Genomic DNA, 24163 nt, shown 5'->3' with positions numbered 1-24163 from the left:
AATAAAGCTGTTTGCTTTCTTATTCAGTTTACTTAAGTAATTAATATTCTATCCCAGAGTTGGCTGTTTATGCTTTCATTTCATCTTCATGCAGGGTCCACTGTTCTGGAATTACACTTGGTATCATACTGAAAGTTGCAAGCATTCCAGATGGTGTAACTGACGTGAGAGACAAATCAGTCATTCAATTTAGGGATGTCAGCGAGTTCCAAAAGGTGAGGGGAAGTTTGTTTTTCAATGCTTACATGCAGAAAGGCAGCATCTCATGTCCAATTTTCTGGTCAGGTCTCTATCCAGAACTCTTCGGGTACTCACATCCTCATGTTCTCAGCATCCAGCTGGCTAGATCTCACCTCCTAGTCTCTACTCTTCGTTGAACTAGAATGAATATATGCAAATGAAGAACATTTACACATTTAATTATTTTCCGGTTGAAGATGGAGCTGTTTAATTTTTGTTTGTTTGTTTGTTTGTTTGAGGCCGGATCTGTCTCTGTTGCCCAGGCTGGAGTGTAGTGGTGCAATCTTGGCTGACTGTAACCTCTGCCTCCCAGGCTCAAGCTATCCTCCCACTCTAGCCTCCCTAGGACCTGGGACTATAGGCATGCACCACCACACCAGGCTTTTTTTCTTTTTTTTTTTTTTTTTTTGTATTTTTTTGTAGAGACGGGGTTTTGCCATGTTTCCCAGGCTGATTTCAAACCCCTGAGCTCAATCAGTCCTCCCACCTCTGCTTCCTAAAGTGCTGGGATTACAGGCATAAGCCACCATGCCTAGTCCTGTTTAATTTTGACAAGATATTGCAATAATAAAATATTTCATAGTTGAACTTAAAATTCATTTGCCAGAATAATATCTTTTTATTAAAGCATTCATTCTAACAAGGACAGGGTTTTTTTTTCTTTTTTCTTTTTAATTCATATTGCTTACTTTCTGCAGAATGTGAAACATTGAAAAAAGGCGGGGACTTTTAAATCAGACAGGCTAAATTCAAATCTTTCACAGGCAAAATCTGTAATGGGGCATAAACTGTTGAAATTTTCTTCCTTGTAGTTTCCTTAAGTGTGAAATGAGATAATGATAGCTTTCTTACAGGTGTTTTTGTCTGTTTCTGGTGAAGGTTAGAGATAATGTGTGTCAAGTGTCTCTAGCACAATGCCTGAATGGACACAATAAACAATAGTGGACTGTTTGTAAACACAAGCAGATTTCATGGCTTTTTGAAAATCAGTTTTTAAAGATAAAATTAGACTAGGAAATTTGATTCCTGTTTTTCCTCCTGCCCTCCACTCAGTCTTAAATTCATACCTATTACAATTTCCTTAATTCTTTGTCACTTGATGAGTGAGACATTAATTTTAACTTTCCTGAAGTTAGATTGTTCAGAGGGCGTCAGAGGGCGAATTCTCCCTCTGTTCTCCTCCTCCACTCTAAAGGTCTCATTTTCCTTTCCTTTGTTTCCAAGCTAAGACAAAAATCTTAGCTATGGGAAGTATTTATTGGGTGCCATTTAGACAAATATAAGAATCCGATTGAATACTCTCCATGACTGTCGGTTGAAACTAAACATGGAGTTGCCATGGATACTGGTTGCTTGGCCTCTGCTCCAACACATGAGAGCCTTTTTAGTTCAACAATGTGCAAACCACAGATGTTGCCATGAATTGTATTCATAATCAGCTTGGCTCTCTTAGCAGAAGAATATCTTGGGTTTGTTTTAGCAGGGAGGATCCACATTCTCAGATGGAAAACAAAGTGCCCTGTGCCCTGCATGGTGTCTCCAGGTATAGGTGATAACTTCTACAGGCACAGTTTTCATCTCTCCCTCTGCTTCATTTAACCCAGATATTCTTGTTTTGATATTTATTTGGAAGGAGAATCTCTACTGCATATTTTCTAAAACATTACAAGGGCATCTGCTAGAAAAATTATACATAGCTTTGGGTACAGAATTTGAAACAAAGCATGATCAAAAAAGAAAGACTGCAAGAAAATCCCAGGTTCCGTGTGAGAGCTGGAGTGGAGTCACAGCAGAGAGATCCCAGGTTGACACAGAAAGTTCTGGCTTTGCCACTCATTAGCTGTGTGTCCTTGGGCAAATTAAACAGCATAAGTCATAGTTTCCTCATTCTACTGGCTCTTCTACTTGTAAGGACCCTTGCAATTACATCCAGCCCATCTGGATAATACACGGTAATCTCTCTAAGGCCAGTTGATTAGCAACTTTAATTCCATCTACAATGGTAATTCCTCTTTGCCATATAACAAACTCAAATCTTCTGGGGATCTAAAGATGTATATGGACATCTTTGGGAGGGAAGAATTACTTTACAGTGCAGTGATGCAAAAGAAGTTTTGCTTTTTCTTGCCACCACAAATGCCTATATCTTGTTCATTAATTCCTTTCCCACTGTTAGCAAACGGGGCAATTCTAATGACCTATTTTAGGTTTTCTCAGTCTCTATTGATAAATGTTCAGTTGAATCACACCCAGGGCTTTTTTTCTTCCTTTGGAGATTTTTTCCTTTCTTTTCTTACTCTTGTTTAGTATCTGAGCATTTATAAGTTTGAGTGACTTCATGATGGCGTGGACAGGAGAATGGGTGTTTGCCTCTCAGGGAGACAGTGCTGAAGGATATCAGGGAGCCCTTTCCTCTACCCTTTCTCTGTACAAACACTGAACACTGCTATATTTATTCTGCCCAGGCTGCCTAGCCTTACTACAACTGTGAAGCGTTCTCCTCTCTTCTAATGCATATGATGTGTTAAAATAAATTTATACTATTGAGCATTAACCTGTAAAAAATGCTTCTAGAAATAATATGGTCTTATCAGGAAGACATTTAAATGTTTTTTGCATAGAAATATTTTTTGCAAGAAATATTTTCCTTGCTCACTGCCATCCAGTTAGAGCTTGATGCCTAGGGTCCACAATTATAATCTTTTTTCCTTAAGCCTTCTCTAAAACACTGGATATTTCATGGCTAAAACAATGATAAGATTTTTTGCCTTGTTGCTGCAGTAGAAAATTATGCAAAACTGGATAGTATTTACAGGAAAAAATGCTTATTCTCCTAAATAAATATTTTGGTTATTATAAAGAGAAGGGGTATCTAATTCTTTCATTGAACTTAAGTGATCACAAACCTACTGGAAACAATATAATCCAAACATCTCTTTCCACCCATTTTTGGTTATCAAGAACAATTGTAAGTAAGGGAGTTGCCTCAGTAGTATTGTGGAGCACTCTTACTTGATTTTTATTCCCTGTTTAGCTGCTTTGCTGTGAACAAGGCATCATTTATTGCTATCTATAGGCATACTGTGGGAGGAGAGGTGAACATGAATATATTTGTAAGCCAGTCCTGGGTAAAATATGTAGTGAGCAAAGTTTTCTGATTAGTGACTCAGGTTCTTCTCCTCCAATCCCCACCTAGTGATGAGACAACGGTCAAATTTGAAGAAGGAAATGTTATTGTTGATTTCAGCACTGGGACAAAGAGGTAGTGATGGTGGTGGAGGTAGTGAGGGGAGGATGAAAACGAACCTTTCCTGAAGCATAATAGTATGATGTATTAGACTCTCTCACAAGTAGGCTTAGTTTATCCTCCCTATAACTCGGTGATGGTAGTAGTGCTATTATGGACATGGTGATAGTGTCTGGCTGTTTCTCTTTTTTATACTCCCAACATTCAATCCCTTGCGAGTTCTTATGATTTCTGTGCATTTCTAAATACACCCCTATAGTCAAAGTCACTATCAACTCTTACCTGGACCGCTGTAACAACTCTTCTGACAGCTCTCTCTGTCCCTCTGCTTCTATTCTTTACCCTTTCAATTTATTTACACATATTTAGAGACATTAGTTATATCATATCATGCCTTTAATTAAATTCCCCCAGTGTCCTTTTACAGAACTAAGTATAAAATATAACTCATCAGTCAGAAGTTAAATTCTTTAAAAAAGTTAATCTTTCTCTCATGCTGCACATCAATTGTGGGTCTACTTGGAGGCTGTGGTCATCATTGACTCTCAGGAGCCTCGACTGATGGAGGCTCCATTTTGACCCGCACTGCTGTGATCTCTGAGGCAAAGCAAATAGATGAGGTGAATCCTGTGCTGGCTATTGAAAGGCTTCTGCCTGGAAGTGACTCATTTCTTTGGAGTCTCAGTTTTGATTGGTCAAAGCAAGTAACATGACCTCACTTGCATTCAGTTGGGTACAGACAGCTATCATGTCACATTTCACTGAAAGAAAGAACTAAAAAATTGTGGACAGTCTCAATGACCACCACAGACATCCATTATCATAATTGACAAGGTTTTGTTTTGCTCTGATGCTCTCCATTTTTTTTTGGATTTCAGCTTCTTTCATCATCCTTGCGATTATGGGTTGAGGTATTTTCACTAGCTGTTCCCTCTGCCTGGAATGCTCTTTCCTGCAGTTCTTGGCTTGACTAGCCAGACACAAAAGACTGTGTATTGTAGGAGTCGATTCATGTGAAATGTCCTGAAAAGGCAAATTTGTAGCAACAGAAAATGTATGAATAGTTGCCAGGAATTGAGGTTAGGAGGGAATATGGAATGACTGCTAATGGGTACAAGGATTCATTTTGGTATAATGACAAGGTTCTGGAATTAGACAGTGGTGATGGTTGCACAATTCATGAAAATACTAAAAACCACGGAAATGTACATTTTTTAAGGGTGAGTTTTTTTAAGGTCCAGTGAATACTTTTATTGTATGTTTGGGATTTACAATGATCAGATCAAACAATGTGAAATTGTGTCCTTCTTTTGGTCTTTTCATTAAAAGGACTTGAAAAAATAATGATGCATCAGCATTTGTGTTATATATAATACAAATATAAAAAGTCCATTCAATGAGTTTGTAAATTAAAGCCAGAAGATGCTTACTTTACATTTTTAATAAACCCCACACATCTAATACCTCAAACCAAGACTAATTTGCAACAATGAAAATAGAATGTTTTCCTATCTAAACATAAAGAGTAATAATCATGCTATATTGGCATCCAGGCAAGATTTTTCCCCTATAAGGTGTTTGAAATAAGTACTTTTTTTTTTTTTTTGAGACAGAGTTTTCCTCCTGTTGCCCATGCTGGAGTGCAGTGTCGGGATCTTGGCTCACTGCAAACTCCACACCTCCAGGTTCAAGTGATTCTCCTGCCTCAGACTTCTGAGTAGCTGGGATTCCAGGCACCCACCACCGTGCCCAGCTAATTTTTTGTGTTTTCAGTAGAGACGGGGTTTTTCCATGTTGGGCAGGCTGGTCTCAAACTCCTGACCTCAGGTGATCCACGTGCCTCGGCCTCCGAAGTGCTGGGATTACAGGCGTGAGCCACCATACCCAGCCGTAAGTACGTTTTATTATGAAACTCTTGGCAGTGTTTGAATGAGTCTGGTGGGTTTCTATGTTCATGATTTTTACTTTTCCAAATTGTCATGACGCCCCCTTCTGCTTGTCTCTAACCTCAGCCTCTACCCAGTATCCCTTCCTGCTCTGTGCTTCTGCGACCCTATTCTGTCAGTCCCTCTGACCTCCCAGCAGGTCCCTTGGGCAAGGCTTTTCAGAAGACTTTGCCTCCAGGCCCCTCATGACATGCAATTCCTTGTATTTCAAAATCCAGTCCCTGATGTCACCTCCTCACTGAGGTCTTCAAAACTATGCACAGTAGTTATTGTCCTCCCCTACCTCTGCCTTCTTGTCTCATTTTTTTTTCCGTTCTTTGTACCGTGTATCACCATCTGCAATGATCTTGCTCATTAGTTCATGGACTGATTTTCCATCTGCTCTCAACAGAATGTTTGAGAAGGCCGGAAGTTTTGCCTTTCTTACTCCTGTATCTCCGGAAGCTTGAACTCCACCCAGCACTTCAGAGGTCTCAATAGATATTTGTGGATAAAGTTATTGAATAAGTACACTTAACAGCATATGCTTTGTTAAATAGTTAGATAGACATGGGTTCAATCTCCAGCTCTACCACTTACTTGAGATGAGACCCTCACATTCAGCCAATAACTTTACTTCTTTGTGACTCTGTTTCCTATATTTAAAATGGGCACAAGAACAGTGCTATTGTGCAATTTAAAAGCAACAGTGACTATTAAGTAGTTGGTAGTGCACCTATCAAATAGTGAGCCTTCAATAAGTGTTATCTATATGGCAAATCATAGTATTAGTTTCCCATCATTTCCTTATAACTCTTAGCTCTGACTAATGGGACAACTTGCTCAGCTTTGTAAATAGCCCTGGATCATATATAATGTATAATTTTGCCACATGTCTATTTGGGGCTTAGAAATGTAATTAGAAAGTTACCTTTTTAAATATTCCCTTAAGCTAGAAACAGTTTTGCTTTAGTTCAAGTAGAGTTATTCAATTTGATTTCTATTTTGATTAAATCAAAAATGTATTAAGAATGCCAGATATACATGCTTACTAATTGGCTTCATCAAAGTTTTTTTTAACACCTAAAATTTTTCAGCTTGAAATAACTCTAAGTTCAGACCCATGCCAAGATAGTGATAAATACCTTTTAACATAAGGATGTCCAGTTGTACATATCTTTAATACTCAAAACATTCCTGGGAGGGAATTATGAGATGCGAGATATTTTGAAGGAAATAGAAATTAACATTAGCACTTGTATGAATCATTTCCCTCTAAATAAATAATAGAGAAGTGGTAATATATGCCCAAAGAAGAGCCAAGTCATTGTGAATCAATGGAAGAAAATGGAAGAGAGGAAAAGTGACACCTGAGTACTCAGGGGATATGTCTGGATAGAAACATTCAAGTACAGCATTACAAAGACCTAGAAGATGCTCAAAGAAGAATACACAGGGAATCAGAGGACTTGAACCTAGCTCAGCTTGGCCACTAGCTGGCTTGTGACCTTGAGCAGCTCTAAATAACCTCGCTGCCATAGTTTTTCTATATGTTAAGTAAGTTTAGTTCTATCTACTTTGTCTTCTTCATAGGGTTGTGATGATAAAGTAAAATAACAATTGAAGAATTTAGAAAAAGGAAGTTCACTCTATGGACACAAAATGCATCTACTACAAGTTGTAATGTGTATTTGGAATAAAAGTAACATTTATTGATTCAGTGTTGATTTATGCTAATTGAATCTCTATACAATCCTGAGAGAGATATCCCCTTTTATGGATGGCAAAACTGAGGCTGAGGAAGGAAAAGCAATTGTAGCAGCTACTAAAAGGCTGAGTCAGGATTCAAGCCTTTAGGCCTGATATGGTTTGACTGGGTCCCCACCCAAATCTCATCTTGAATTGTAGCTCTCATAATCCCCACGTGTCATGGGAGGGACCCTGTGGGAGGTCATTGAATTATGGGGATGGGTTTTCCCATGCTGTTCTCATGATAGTGAATGAGTATCACAAGATTTGATGGTTTTACAAAGGGCAGTTCTCCAGGACATGCTCTCTTGCCTGCCACCATGTAAAACATGCCTTTGCTCCTCCTTCGCCTTCTGCCATGATTGTGAGGCCTCCCCAGTCCTGTGGAACTGTGAGTCCATTAAACCTCTTTTTCTTTGTAATTTACCCAGTCTCAGGTATTTCTTCATAACAGTATGAAAATGGACTAATACAAGGTCTGTCTGATTTTAAGGTCCATGCAACTTTCCAAGACATCATCAGTCTCATAAAATAAAACAATAATGGAGTGGAGCTGTTACCATCTGTATCAGAGTGCCTGTACTTCCTGAGTGGGCACCACTGCTGTATTCTGAGGGAGCATTTTAAAGAAAATGTACATCTCATTATGAATTTATTTTTCACACATATTAAAAAATTAGAACCAATAATTTAATACTCTTTTTAAACAATTTAGCAAAATCACCTTCTAGTTTTCTTAGGGCTCATACCGAGAAAGACTGCATTCTGGTGTGGTGTACAAAGGGTGGATATTATTTCACTCCATTTATTTCTAAACCCTTTCTCATGCTGCCTAGAATTTGCCAATCTTTTGGGTCTTTGTTAGTTATTGGATTTTTTTGTTTTTACATGAAGACGTATATATCCTTGATTTCTTATGTGTTGTTTTTGTGTCTGTTCCTTGATCTTCGTTCCTTAAGTGACTTCATGAATCTGAGTTTTGGTTCTGCTTTGTACTTGGGTAAAGAATGCAGTAGTGAGTGACGGTACCCCTCAGGCAAAGAAGTCCTACTTCACCTTGCAGTGAGTGAATGTTAAGAATTCATTTACAAGGTCACACAAAAATGTGAATTTGGGAAATTCTAGAAAGCAGATATCAGGAAACATATTCTTAGCAGAACACTAAGGGAAAGGAAAGATGCTGGAGATGTACCCAGCCGAAGGGGGCTCACAATGGGAGATAACACCTAACATTCAGAGATTACAAACCTTTTGGACCAAGAATAGAATTTATTACCTCTTTCCTAATCATAATGAATGCAAAAATAAAGATGAATCAGCAAAGTAGTATGTGTAAAGGCCAGTGAAAAGTTGGGCTAGGAAATATAAGGTATGGAGATATACTAGAAAACATCCTGTATTTGGAATCAAAAGGCAGGGTTTAAGTCTTTGTTACTGCCTATGATCCTGCCTGTGATTTTGGTGAAACTTAATTTCTCAAAGTTCTCCTCTATAAAATGGGGATAACAATAACTCTCCTTTATTTAATACTTACTAAATACCAGGTACTGTGCAAAGTTCTCACAATAACCCTATGAATTCAATATTATTATCTCCACTTTACAGATGGAGAAACTGAGGTTCAGAGAGGTGAAGAAACTTACTTCGAAGTAATCAGTTAATAGTTAGCTGCGAAAAGATCCTAGTCCAACTTTTATTTTGAAACTTTATACTTTACTGTTCTATCCTGCCCAGAAGGTTGAAGGAAAACAATATTTATAATTGTGTATGAAAAGTTTTCAGACATGACATTCGAACTATTATTATTCACTCCACTGTCCAGTCTCATATGAATAAAAATGGTTAAACTATTAGGAAATAAAACACACAGCCAGTCATTTCCATTGTTGTTTTTAATGTCATCAGTTTACCAGGGAAGAAAAAATCTCTAGGGAGGAGACTGAGCTTTTTCTGATCGACATCATCTTTGGGTTAAGCCATTGGTGCTTGGAAAAATAGAAATCATAAATATTCATGGCTCAGGGAGCATCAGCATTTCCAGGGCAACCAAGTTCATACAGCACAGCAATAACTTCCTGTTGAAAGGATGGGATCCAGCTTCTGCTGCAGTGAGTGGTGAAGCCACCAGAGTGTGCAGGGCATGGTCAGTAGCATTGTTACCCACATTTTCCTGTGTGAGGTGTAGACCAGCAGAGGAGACACTGGGCCTTGTATTCACAGAGGAAAAGGCAGACTGATTCTATTTCTCATCACTCTCCTCTCCTGTCATGTTGGTTCACAAGGTTCTTTTCTGAGTCCGAAGCTTAAAGCAATTTACATGCAAGTAAGCCAGCTGGATAGGACAGACCTGGCATCACATACTAGATGCACAGTTCTTGAAAATGCACGAATGTTACCTGAGCCCTGGTTTTTTCATCTGCACCAAGGGCATGATAGCATCTTCCCAGGTGCTTAGGAGGATGTGGTGAAACAAAATGTGAAAAGGATCCGGCATGTAGGCCACACCCAATAGTCAGTCACCAGTGACAGCTGCCATTTTTGGCTGCTTGGCATCTATCTTTCTATTTTGGGAAACATCCCACCTGCCCCATCTCCATTTTTTAAAAACTAGAGTCAAAACCATACATCCTTCCACTACTCGGTAGCAAGAGTTTGCACAGATAACCCAGGCTGAGCCAATCTAATGCTTCCATTCAGGACTTCGAATTGGAAACAAGTTCTGCAAAGACCAGGAGAGTTTGGGAGACATGCAAAGTGGGATGGTGGTGTCTGTAACGGGTGAGTAGACAATTCTTGCTAACAAAATGGTCATCGTCATTTGTGTTCTTGGCCCCGCGCAGGCCCCTCCTTTCCTGCTACTTTTGAAGTCTGTTTTTTTTGTTGTTGTTGTTTGCTTGTTTGTTTTTAAAGTCTGTTAAGGATTCTGTGTTCCCTCGCTAAACTTCGAATACCTATTTTTCTTTAGAAGATAGCCAATTGTTTTCTGTTTCTTGCAGCCGAGAAGACTGATAAACACACTCTACTCTCAGTAGTGTTATATACATACCAACTGCACCTCAAGTAATGGGGATATTTAATGAATCACAATTGCCTTTTCTCCACCCTGTAGTCTGTTTTATTTTGGAAAAGTATTGACCAATGACACAAAGATTTTATTCCGTTGTTTTATTTAATTATAACTATTCTTTTTTTTTTTTTTTTTTTTTTTTTTTTTTGAGATGGAGTCTTGCTCTTTCACCAGGCTGGAGTGCAGTGGTACGATCACTGCTCACTGCAGCCTCCACCTCCCAGGTCCAAGTGATTCTCCTGCCTCAGCCTCCTAAGTAGCTGGGACTACAGGTGAGTGCCACTATGCCCAGATAACTTTAAATGAGCTACCAAGAGGAAAATCTTGGTTTGAGGTTCCATTCAGTTGAATTTCCCTTCTCTTGACAGTAATAACTGTGAGCATTTGCATTTTGCTTGGTATTTTCCAGCGCGTTTGGAAACACACTGCTAAGGCTGGTACTTACCTTAATTCTGTGAGATGAGTGTTCTCCTGATTATCCCAAGTTTAGAGATGGGGTTCCTGAGCTCCGGGAACTCGCACAGGGTCATGCAGTTTGTGGTGGAGCCGGGATTCAAGCCCAGGTTTCCTAATGACAAGCCCCAACTCTTCTAGTAATATGATATTTTTAATGACAGCTATGAGACTTTGCAAAACTAAAACCATAGCCTGAAATTTAATTGAATCAGGGGTGCCCATTCTGCTCAGCAAGCTGGTTCATACTCAAGGAAAACCACCTACCCAGGAGTGTGCGTCTAAGCACTGTGGAGATTGTGCCCAGACAACCTAAGATTGGAGTGTGGATGCCGTCCTTGTCCTACACTGCATGCCTCTTGTCAGCTTAGACAAAATGAATTAGACTGGTGAAATGCTCACTAAAACTAATAGTTGACTGATGGCTGCCTCTCCCCTCCCCCAACCATTAACCCTGCCTAAGGGAATTTGCTCATGGAGCTACAAATGAGTGAGTGGCAGGCTGGGGAATAAAATGGAGACATCCACAGAACCAGGCATCACTAGGTAATTTTTCTCATCATGACATGGCTTGTGACAGGTGGAGGGTGGATGTGTTTTTAATCTCAATAATTTCCTGGTGACATTCTGCTCTGCAGAGAGAAACGCCTGATGTACACACTGCTGTGGCGTGCATACAGGGTTGCTGAACCAGGTTAACTGTTTCCTAAGATTTCTGTATCAGGGTAACAGCAGTTTAAGTTGATCTGGGAAGAAATCCCTAGCGATGCTCTCGTTAATTCCAGCTAATCATTCTTCAGCAGGAGCACCGAAGGCAGGCTTGTTCCCTTGGTGGGACTTAGATCTTTAAATGCTTGTGACTTCAAGTACTAATGAGCTAAAGGAAAGCTGCCCTACACAGTTTAACCTACTGCTTCTTAAATGACAATCCTTGGGGTCTTTCCTTCACATTCAATCTCTGATAAGCTATTTTATAATTTCCCGATGACAGTTAAATTGAGTCTCCTCATTGGCACAGTTATCCAATTTGCTTCTGACAATTCTGCCTTAAGAAACTTTTGATGAGGACATTGCAAGGTGGCACCTCCAGCAATCCCCATGGGGACATCATGAAAATGAAATATCTGGTTTTTAAAACAAAAAGGAAAGAAATAGGGAAATTTTTTTTTAAGCTTGTCTCTAAATGCAGGAATGGTTTCCCAGAATTCTATATGATTAATGAAAAGTCAGACAGCAGATGACATTTACCCTGCTAAATGTTGATGATTAAGAAGGAAAAGGTTATATCCTGCTTTTTTTACTTCTGGAGCTTTCTGCACAAGGGGGTCAACTGGAATGTCTGCGTAAAAGGAATTGCCTGTTTGCGAACAACCGGAGACCAACTCCAGTATTGTTACAATTGTTCTTGATGATGGTAATTACTTTGTGTCCCCCCCTGGGTATTCAGCCTCCCAGTCCCCAATAGCCAGCTCCCTCCTGGACACATGCCAGCAGCCCGTAATTAAAGTGTTTTCTGAAGGGAGCATCTCTGTGTACTACCCATTGTGAATGATGTCCTTGGAGTCTGGCTGTAGTAATTGAAAAGAAATGAGACCTTTCCAGTGTGTCCCTCTTTCTGCAGCCTCTGCCCCGCCCCTTTCCCAAGACAAAAACATTGTGAAATGCCACACAAGAAGGAAGGATTCATTTTTGTGAATTTGAAAGCTGAAGCACAATAGACTCCCATCCCCCACCCCCAGGAGCTGATGTTTCAAGTGTAACCTTCCTATTACAATTATTCTTGCATGATTAAATAGAGACTGTCCCCCTATTATGCTCTTTGTTGATGGATTAAATGTTCTAATGAGACATTAGACTGTATTATAATGAAGCATTTCTGGAGAGTCAAATTGTAAATTAGGTATGTCTTTGAGGATTACCTTCAATGAAATTTGATTATGTGACTGTTAATTCTAAATAAACATTATCACCCTTTTCATATATATAATCTCATTTGATGCTGACAATAATTTTTTAGGGTAGTTGGCACTGGAATTGTAAATCCAGTATTTTAATTGTGAGAAAACTTCAACTCAGAGAAGTTAAATAGCTTTGTCTAAATCCTCCAACTTACTAAATCCTAGTAAGTGGAACTGAACTATGAATACAGATTTCTTGATTTCCAAAGTGGGATTCTTTTCATGGCGTCATCAGATTATTTATAAAGACAATGTACAGAATGTATATTTTGATTTTCACAAAATTCTGCAAATGTATCTCCAAATGCTAAGGCAATAATATTGAAAAATTATAATGGCTTTCAGAAGAAAGAGGTTTGATTGAGTTGTACTGTCTTCTACCAAGTGGCCCAAATGCACAGAGGGAGAACAATTATATTACCAAACTCCATTCTCAACAATGTAATTCATATACAAAACTTGGAAGGAAATTAAAGAGGCTTGTTGGCTTCTGTTCCACAACAAACATGGGAAAAGAGATCCGTGTTTGCTTAATGGAAACCTTAATTCAAATTTCTAATTGGGTATAATGAACAAAGGAGAATGTCCCAAATGCTTGAAAACTGTAAACACTACAGTGTTCTCTTAATGATCAAATACTGATTATCTTAGTGAATCTAAATGACATGGGTCTGAGTGCTGCTGGGGAATCCATAATTCCTTTTTTTGTGTTTCCAGTAAACTCTGAGTTGTCTTGGTCAGGGAGCCTGGGGTGGGGCATGGCAGGGTGGGTTCTTCCTAGGAGGACAACCACTTTTCAAAGATTTATAACAAAGAAAAACCTGAAATATGACTTCGATTTAAGGATGTTGACTTTTAAAACTTATATAGAGAAAAAATTATAGTTTATGCTTAATGGTCTTCAGAGACTAAGCCACGAATTTTACAGATGCTGAAGATTAGTTTTGGAACCTATATGAGGGGCTGACCTTAGAGTTTGTATTGATTACTTTTAACTTCTTCGGCAGTTGCAAATTTGTCCAGCTTGATTTTGGAAAAAAAATTAATACTGTTTCAAATCATATCAGGTCTGATATGAAATAAGGGAGTGATTGAGCAGGGCAAGCCCACTTGGGGTCAAGATGAAGTATAACAATGTATGAAGAATCATTTTCTTGTGTGCTTTGTTTACTACTCCTGAGGAAAATTCTAGAGGAGACATTGGAAGTACTTTTGGTGGTGGAAGCATCATTGAAATAAGGCCACTCAGCAGATTTTTTTAAAAATAATTTTTTTCGGTCAAGCACAGTGGCTCATGCCTGTAATCCCAGCACTTTGGGAGGCCAAGGCAGGTGGATCACCTGAGGTCAGGAGTTCGAGACCAGCCTGGCCAACATGGTGAAACCCTGTCTCTACTTAAAATACAAAAAATTAGCTGGGTGTGGTGGCAGGCACCTGTAATCCCAGCTACTCAGGAGGCTGAGGCAGGAGAATCTCTTGAACCCAGGAGGCGGAGGTTGCAGTGAGCCGAGATGGCGCCATTGCACTCCTGACTGGGGGACAAAAGTGAGACTTCGTCTCAAAAAAAAAATAGTCTTTTTCTCATTATAAAATTTATATATATACTCATACATATATATATATGCATACCTATATATGTATATATGCATATGTGCATTTTGGGGTAGAATATTTAGAAAGCGTAGGTATGTAGAAAGAAGAAAACAATCACCAGGATTGTCAAGTAGCCACTACTCGCCTAGTGTGTTCTGATTATTTTCACAGATACACATATACGTGTTAGAGAAGAAGTAGAATATCATGTTTGTGAGTTTAGGTGGGAGAGTCAGGGGACTTAGGTTCAAATCCCAGCTTTACAACTTCCTAGCTTTGTGATTCTAGCCAAATTACTTAAACTCTCTAAACTTCCCTTTTCTCATCTGTAAAATGGAGTTAAGAGTTATACTAAACTTGCTGGGTTGATCATTAATTATTTATGTATTTATTCATGCATTCAGCAAATGTTTATCAAGCACCCACTCTGTACCTGGCTCTGTTTTAATCCTGGGACCAAAACAAGAATAAAAACAGTAGGAGTCCTGAACTCAGTGGATGTACTAGAAGGGGGATGTGGACAAAAACCTTATAAATACATTGAAACATGTTATTACAGTGCTTGCACCAATCCTTGATTACCACTGGCAATGCCAGTAAGGATGGAAAGTGCCTGCACATGCAGTGGCTTGCATTACAGGAGAGGAATCATGAGTTTAGGCAATTCTAATCTTTCATAATGGACAGGAAGCACGCCTGACCTTTGTTCTAGGCAGAGACATTATTATCTTTATTGTATATGACAGCAAATACACGTACCTTTTACTATCTTCTGAGTAGTAAATATATACTTGTATTTAAGTATAAATATATCCTTGAAAAGTGGTACACAAAAAAAGGAAGAGAGTGCCTCTACTTGCAAGATATACAGAAGTACAAGAGACTCATAGAAAATTGTCCCAAAACACTTGTTTGAAATGAAAAGTTTTCGGCCCCATCTAGACCTATGGGAACTGAAACTCTATGGGTGTGAAACTCTGAACAATTTGTGTTTTATCAGGCATTGAAGTGATTTTAATGCAGTCAAAGTTGGAGATCCACTACCTGGGGAATAGACTGAGGTCTCACTAAGGAAGTTGGGTAGAAGTGGATGGCAGCTCAGTAGGGCTGTCTCCTGGGGCAGAGTTAGCAGTAGACAGACCAGCATGTGCCTGGGCTCCTGGTCATGGTAATATCACAAGGTGCAGAGGGTGTGGGTAGGACTTCGAGAGGCAATATCAATTTATAAACATGAACTAACCTAGAAATCAAGATACCAGGTTTTAGCCATTACCTTGGCCTTGTGAACTTGAACAAATAATCCCATTTTAAAGACTTACAATTTATTTTTTTAAAAGTTTGAACAGTCATCTAGTCCTGGGATTCCAAATAGGGATTTTTCTCTTTGACAACTCCAATGCCCTGATATGCAGGGTTTTGAGGGATTTGCAGGTGTCTGCCGTGGAAGAGGGATGGATGTGATGATATTCTTACAGTTGACATATTTAATCCATCCAAATGCCTTATGTTTCTTTAGGACAAGAAAGGACAAGCTATCTATCATTTGCTAGTTGTTAGTTTTCTGTTCTCCATCTTTTTATCAGGGACCACTTCAGCACCAACCTTCTTTCATAAGCCTAATTTCTGTTATAACTTTGAACTGTTTCGTGCGTCATCATTAGGCTACGAGAAAAGTATAGGGCATTTGGACTTTTAGGCTATGATTTTGTATTATAATTCAGCCCAGATCAACAAATTTTGAGGCAAAAGTCTTTGTCAGGTTACTTTCTCTGAAGTCTTGCTTGTTCCCAAACCAAATGGATTTCTTAGTGCATTTGCAATCAGCAATAACTAAAGAGAGGAAAAAAAATGCATTTTGAAATAGTTTCCTGAATATCAGTTCAAAGGTTTTGGCAAGTTGGATATATTATTAATTGCCACGCGAAGCCTTAAAACAGCTTTGGAACTCTTAGGATCTTATCTATTTTTACATTTTTAAATTAAACATTTTTAGTCAGTCAAGCACATCGGACAAAGTACAATTTTGATTCAAATTGCAGAAATTTCTTTAAGGTGAATCTTTAATTTTAAGTGGGGCTAACACTTCAAATGAAATTAAACATTAGTAGATAATGATTTTGATCTGTTTCCAAGAAAAAATAATTTATAGCAACAGATTTGTTACGGTACTAATTAGTCATTGCACCAGTAATTGCAATATTCAGAAAGATGAGAAAAAAATACCAAATAGAGGTAACAGTAGCGCAGAGAACGAGAGAGAGGAGTAGATAGGAGAGAGGAAGAAGTATGGAGAGAAAAAGGAAAGAGAGAGAGAGAGAATATTTGAAAAGCAGTTGTCAGCCTCTTCTCCCTTGACTCCACCCTTGCTAAAACAGTGTAATTTCCAAGGGGCGAGAAGCTGCTTTTCAGTTTTAAGCTAATGCTTTCCCAGAAAATGTTTTCTTTGTTCCCTAAATTATTGATTGGGCTATTAAGGGTCTAAAATGAAACTTTAACTCATTGTTTTAGTCTTCCCAGAGTAACCTCCAGGAACATACTGACTGAGCTGCTACACTGCCACCTGCCTAGTTGAGAAGTGCCTAAGAGCAGAAAGTAAACGCCCATAGACAGCAGTGGCCTGACCTCTGGGCACCTCCTCTTGCACGCCTCGCTGCATGGGGGTAGGGAGGTTGCGAATTTTTCTACAGTATCTTTTCTGGTAAGGGGTACAGAGTCCTTGCCATTACAACTTTAGCAGGGTTGGAAATAGTCGCTGGTCTCTGCTTAGGGGTGGAGAGCACCTAGTTCAACTCATCGTCACGTCTAGTCACTAAGAAACGGGTGTCCTAGAGGCAGAGGGTACTGAGTTATGAACCTATCAGCCATGGAAAAGTTCTGAAAGTATGGGAGGTGGGCGAATTCTGTAGCTGTAAAAGAGATAGTCTTTGATACCAGACTCTAAAATTCCAGATTTAAATCCTTTATCTCCCTCTTAATGGCAGTAGTCTTGGAAAAGGTAATTAATATCTCTGCTTCTCACTGTTACTGTTTGTACAATGGAGACGATGATAAAACAGCGGAGCTACCATGTAGAGAAGATATAATGTAAAAAAAGTGCTTAGTCACTTGCCGGGTAAGCACTTCAACCGATTTGTCATTATTTTAAAAAATGATTTACATTGTCATCATTGTCAGAGACAAGACTGTAAGATCCAGCTTAGTTCACCATATCAGGAGCAAGTCAAAGGATCTGGGAAGAAGGATGTGTAGAAGGGGATCAATGAACCAAGTCTTGGGGAAAAGATAGGCAGAGTATAGAGACCAGAACATTAAGCTGACATTTAATTATCACCAATACCAGTATGTGTCATTTATTGCTAATTTGTCAGGTGCTACTCTCTTCTATTTTGCTATTGTTTCCAATCCTCATGTCCACTGTATAAAAAAGAAATATCATTTTCCTGTTTTAACTGGTAAGATAAAAGTGCTCAGAACATTTATGTATCAATTGAGGACCCAAATTCTCATTCTAAGGACCGTGACTTTCCAGTGCACCGCCACTTCAGGTGAATGCTCTCTGGGTCACTAGAAATATCTGTGGGTCTGGGTGTCTTTTCTACTTTTTTCCTTCTGTATTTGTCATTATTAGAATTTTTAGCCTCAGAAAGAAAAATTCAGAGGCGTGTTCCTCACCCATAATCTTCTTATCTTTTTCTTCTCATTTCCCTTTCATTTCCTGGCTCTGGTTTTATTTCGTGGTGTTGGTGGATCTTATGGTACCTCTGATTTTATTGTGAAGAAAAAATATTGAAGTGTGTTAGTTAGATATTGAGTGTAGCAAGTCAACCTCAAACAACCATTTCCTGTTGTTCATAACCTGTGGTTGGCTGGGGATTGGTTTGTCTAGGCTGGACTTGGCTGCTGGTGGCTCTGCTCCATGTCTCTTACGCTAGAACCATCAGACCAGCCTAGACATGGTGCAAAAGAGCAAGGGAAGGCACACAGGACTTCTTTAGGCCTAAATTCATCACAGGCACACTTCACTTTCATCTCATTCTGTTGGTTAAAGCAAATCACATGGCTGGGTCAAAAGTAAATGAGCAGAGAGTGCCCTCACTTATACCGAATGGCACTACAAAAGTACAGTATGTGGCAAAGGACATGGAAATAGGGAGGGGTGGGGAATTAGAGCCATTGATGTAATTTATCACAAAGATGTTTCAACCAAGACATCATTTTGAGAATTACTGTTGCCTAGTGGTTTCTCTTTCTCTATGTGACACTGACTTGTGGGTTAGCTCTTTTTTGAGTCCTGACAATCATGGGAAGCAGATGTCTCCCTTGGGCATAGTTGACACTGAGTGTTGCTTTTTCCAGTATCTCACTCTGCACTGTCTCCTGGTGAAACTATAAGCCTTAGGGAAGAAACAGTATCTTCAAACTGTTACATCATAAAGTAGGACATATTTGTGAAGTAACTGTGATTTTTTTCTTTGACTCTCCAAACAATTCCCTTAAAGCACTCTATTTCCTGCAGTAAGTTTAGGGAGAATAAGTTTATCAGTGGGTACATTCATAACATAACCTGGTATTCTTATATTTTAACTGGTATTATAACTCTGTAATCCTTTCCTTGGTGTTATTGTTCTTACTGAAACTTGGCAAGACACAATGTCTTTTGTTAATGGAAGAATCTTAGGCAAAGAATATTCTGATTGGGTAATAGCAGGGCTCTGAAATTGAAATTGGGTAATAACGGGGCTCTGAAATTGAAATTACCTCCTGTCCTTGAGCATGAGTCTTGATCATTACACAGAGCGGGTGCTCATATATGATGACACTGATTGACTTAATGAATAAAAGTCACTCTTATTTTTGCTCTGCAAGATTCTATCTTTCCAAGGCAGGAATCTGAAACAACTTTGTCTTGAGTGTAAACCATAGGGAATTTCTCTCAAGTTGCTTGCAATCAAATATTGACAGGTTTATGTGAACTGAGATTCTAAGATCAAGTTTTCAAGGCCAATAAATCACAGACACTGAATGTAGAAGGAGGAGAACAGCCTTTTACAGAATACCCACTATGTGCTGCGTACAATATGCTGGGCTCTCTAGGAATACTTTCTTATAAATTTACATCAAAAGAGATGGATAGCATCACTTTAATTTGAAGAGAAAGAAATTGAGGCTAAGTAATTGTCCATAGGCACATAGCTCATGAGTTTAAGATTTAGGCTCAGGTCTTTCAGATTCCAAAGTCTGTATTTTTTTCCTAGGCTAAGCTGCCTACAAAAATGAGATTGTGATATTGTCTAAAGTCAGATAAATTGAGGAGATCTTTGACTCTTTTCATTCTCTTTATGGGTTATAGCACTACCTTCATAATCTCTCTTATAAATCACCTTATGTGAAACCTGCTTTTCACAGTCAATAAATAACTGGGTAGTTTTAGACTTGGGTTCTTTGTTAATTATTATGGTTATGTTTAAATCCAAATAAAGCTTCATGATAAGATAAAGAGGCCAACTGAATGTGGGTTGACCATTAAAGCTGGAAGCATTGATTTCTGACATAATTATGGGGGAAATAAATTCTTATCAGAAACTGAGTTAGCAGTTGACAGGGTTGTCCCGGTACTAAACCTGTAGCCTTTCTTCTCGAGGAAGCTGACCCTCTGGGAGCACGTTAGACCCATTCACAGAGATTTCATTTCAGAGTCGATCATTGTCTTTTCCATTTCAGAGGCTTATCCAGCAGTTTACTAAATGGTATCCCCACTGTGGCCTCAAAGAGCTCTGTCTGTTTCTGTGAGCCTTCTCCTTCCCAGGAAATTGCTTCAGTCCTGGTGGAATACTGCAGATTGTAAAAGCTCCTCAACTTCCTGTGTTCTAAAAGGTATTCATAACAATTCAAAATTAAGGGGCGGCCCAGTGGAATGGTAGAAAAACACACAGCATGGCAGACCTAGGTTTGAATTTTGGGTCCTCTGCTTAGTAGCTATGTGGACATGGGTTAGTTAGTCAACCTCTCTGGTAGTCAGTTTCCAGGTTTGGATAGATGTCTAGAAAAGAGGGTGACAAAATCTACCTCAGAGGTTTGTTGTGGATATTGAATGAGGTAAAGTATGTAGAAAATCTTCAGAGCAATAATGCAATTATAAACTATCGATGTAGGCCTGCCATGAATGACTATAGGCTGCACACTGCTTGACTCTAGGGGGTGACATTCACACTGTGCTCAGTGCCATACAGTGAATAATCTTTATAACCATAGTCATCCTACTGAAGAATTTACCATACTGCCCAGTGCAAAGAAAGCATATATATAAAAAAGCAGTCATTATCATTATTATTAGTCCTCCAGTGAGATTTTCATACTGGTTACTCACTCTTGTTTTTTCTTTTTAGATTATTTACTATATTAGGCAATCTACCTAACTAGAGTTCATTTTCATCCAAACTGAACAGTTTCTGCAATAGTCTACCACCATTTTGGACATAGCAACCTATAGGTAAGTTCTGATCTGGACTCCTGGATATTGTCCCCAATCCTGGAACTAGAGATTAGCCTTTTCATTTGCCTAGGAAACGGAATCAAAGGTCATGGAGGAAATGCATGAACAGAGTTTAGGAGATGGAGAACCTGCTTTTTGGGGTGAGGATGAAAGTTGCAGACTATCAAACTTGAACTTGAAAATCGTGGTGATCTTGTTGAACATCTGTTTCCTAATCACAGAAGAAGAAAAAAGTTTTTAAAAGTGATGGCAAAAAGACTTCAAGGATCAATAGAACTTCTCACTAGAGAATTTGGCACTTCTTTGGAGAAGATCTCTGATAGCTACGATCTATAATTTAATTGTCAAGCATTAATATGAATTTATGAATGCTGAACTTTAGGTGCAACCAAATCCCATTTTTAACTGCAAGATAATCATTTTGTGGACCTTAAACTGCATTGATTTTAAATAACTTGAAACCACACCTGCATTTTTAATGTACTGCTTTGCTCTCACTTTATAAGGAGATTCTTACCCAAACTAGTAGATGCACTATTTGCTCCATCCCTTTAGAAGTACATCGGGGGAAGAAAAGGGAAGAGAAAACTGGGAAATTGCACCCATTCAGAAATCATGAAGAGGCTGGGCTTTTGCCCTTCATATGTGACTTTTTTTTTAAACATGATTTTTGAAATGATTTAAAACATAAGTTGTTGTAGGTTTGAATTATACAGCTCAAGTGAAGGGGTGTAGGATGTATGTGGAGGGTAAGGGATGAAGGTTGGAACAATTACTGTTTATGAGGTCCAAGCTGTTCACATATTTGTTTAATTCTCATAACACTTCTGTAAAACTTCCATTTAACAAGGAGAAAAGCCAGGCTCTAAGAAGAAAATTAATCTGCCCAAAGTCATAGCTTTGTTCTCTTCAGAATAAAACCTTTACTTAAAAGGTAAAACTATAATGTTATTTTCTTTGCTGAAAATATCATGAATGGTACATTTCTAAAAGGTATCTCCCATGTCTACTGACCCCAAGCAAATCCTCTTTCCTTTGAACTAAAGCCAGCAGACATTTTTGAGAAATAGTAAATATTTTAGGCTTCGTGAGCCATATGGTGTCTGTAGCAACTACTCAACCTGCTGAGGTAGAGCAAAACCAGCCACTGACCACATGTAAATAAATGAGCATGGCTGCGTTTCAACAAAACTTTACTTATAAAAGCAAAAGGAATATAAAAGCAGGGAGTCGGTGAAATTTGGTCTGCAAGCCTGGTTTGCCAACCCTTGCTTGAGTCCGTACATCCTCAGAACAGAAACAAACAAAACATCCAAAAAAGTGCTAAATGAAGGTGGAGTTTGGAGATGAAAACATTTTCTGTAAAGGGTATCATAAGTTTTATATTGTTTTCCTCATATATTGAGGGGAAAATCCATTACTGTATGTATACTGTATGACTGCATCAGTTGTATGACTGTGTAAGTCCTTGAAATAAAACAAAACTCTTCTTTAAATATATGTACGCCTAGTGTTTCAAGTATTACACATAGTTAACCACAGAAGACTGAGTGAGAGCATGCTCTGATTCATGCAAAAACTGTTACAGTTCTGCTATAGTTGAGTGGCTGGTTCCTTTTTTTCCTGTCATCAACTCAATTTTAATGCAATCTTTAAATTCCCTGACACCAACAGATTATCATATTGTTGGAACAATTTCAATATCCTAGAGCTGGATAGATAACATTTACTTAAAAGGTAAAACTATAATGTTATTTTCTTTACTGAAGATATCATAAATGGTACATTTCTAAAAGGACAATTTCTTTGCCATTTGTTTATTTACTTATTTTTACCTGCTATACAGAGGCAGAGAGACTGGGAGACCTCGAATAGGATGCTAATTAAAAAGGTGGAGTTCAGGTCCAACAGCTTAATATTCTGGTTCAGAAATCTTACTGCAGTGGTTCAGGCTAGAGATAATGAAAGTCCAAATTGAAGCAGTAACTGTTAACAGTGGCAGGAAAGGGATGAATATGAGAGATTTTTGGATACAGAATTGGCAAAAAGTGGTATACTAGTTAAAGGTCGTTGTAGATGATGATAATAATGACTTTTTTGTGTGTGTGGAAGATAACAGAAACTGACTGGTGGAATTAAGAAGGAAAGATTTATCAGAAGGATTCCAGGGTAGCTCATCCAGTTAAAGAAAGAACCGAATATTCAAATTTTGGAAATGCAGAAATCAAGGGCTGTCTAGGGAACTCAGCAGTGAGCCTCCACATATCTTTTTTTCTAGAGTATTGCCATTAGGGTTACTGACTTCGAATCTATGGTTAGTTACTTTTATTAATGGTCTCAATTAAAGACTTCATTGTATCTATGCCCTTTGCTCTGTAACTCTGTAGCCCCGTCTCATGGTGAGTCTGAAATTGGTCATGGAACAGTAGTGAATATGTTGTCAGCAAAAACTTGAATAACACTTGCAGAAATAGTTTGGCTCTGTGTCCCCACTCAAATCTCATCTCAAATTGTAATCCCATGTTGAGAGAGGGATCTGGTGGGAGGTGACTGGATCATGGGGGTGGTTTTCCCCCATACTGTTCTCATGGTAGTGAGTGAGTGCTCATCTGATGGTTTAAAAGTGTTTGGCAGTTCCCCTCGTTCTCTCTGTCTCTCCTGCCACCATGTAAGATGTACCTTGCTTCCTGTTCACCTTCTGCCGTGATTGTGAGGTTCTTGGAACCTCCCCAGCCACGCAGAACTGTAGGTCAACCAAACCTCTTTTCTTTTTAAGTTACGCAGTCTCAAGTAGTTCTTTATAACAGTGTGAGAGTAGACTAATACACTTTCAGATTTCCACTTTCTTGGTTGCTCCCTGTCTTTGCCATGAGAATATGCCTGGGCTAGCCCAATGGATGATGTGGCACAAGAAGTGGAGCTATGACATCCCAGATTTCTGAGCTGAACCCCCAGCTATGAGAGAAAACCCATGTGAAAACCGTATATCCAACCCGCAGCTGACTGCAGACACATGGGTGAGCCCCACCAGACCTAGTTCAGATCAGCAGAACAGTCCAGCTACCTATAGGCTCATGAGAAAAAACAAACTGTTGCTCTAAGTAAATTTTGTGAGTGTTTGTTACACAGCAACGGCCAACTGATATATCACCTCTGTGTCTCTGAATTCAAATTTCAATTTCTTGAATAAAAGATTTTGTTTGATTCAGCTTGGTTCTTGTGTCATAGCTCTGGATAATTTAGCTATGACCAGAGGGCAGTTGGCATGGCTAAAAGGAGAAAAATTTGTGAGTTGGAAAAACACCCCACCTGGTAATTTATTACATACGAGAAGGGTTGAGATAAAATGGAGAGTCAAAACTCCTGGAATATTTGTAATTACTCCCAAAGATTCACCAAACTCATGAGAAGAAAGGGAAATTGAGAATCAGCATTGGG

General features: G+C 38.8%; 1 long non-coding RNA gene across 1 annotated transcript; it reads left to right on the top strand.

Moving 5' to 3' along the window:
* The first annotated feature begins 9213 nt into the window (after positions 1-9213).
* Positions 9214-22143, top strand: LOC140710533 (uncharacterized). Its single transcript, XR_012091603.1, has 4 exons — positions 9214-9939; positions 10380-10500; positions 19954-20106; positions 20619-22143. It is a non-coding gene; the product is annotated as an uncharacterized lncRNA (long non-coding RNA).
* Positions 22144-24163: the final 2020 nt, after the last annotated feature.

This window comes from Chlorocebus sabaeus, chromosome 27, assembly GCF_047675955.1.
Source record: "Chlorocebus sabaeus isolate Y175 chromosome 27, mChlSab1.0.hap1, whole genome shotgun sequence".
Lineage (NCBI taxonomy): Eukaryota > Metazoa > Chordata > Mammalia > Primates > Cercopithecidae > Chlorocebus > Chlorocebus sabaeus.
The sequence above is the reverse complement of the archived record's forward strand: the minus strand, read 5'-3'. Positions and strand labels throughout refer to the sequence as shown.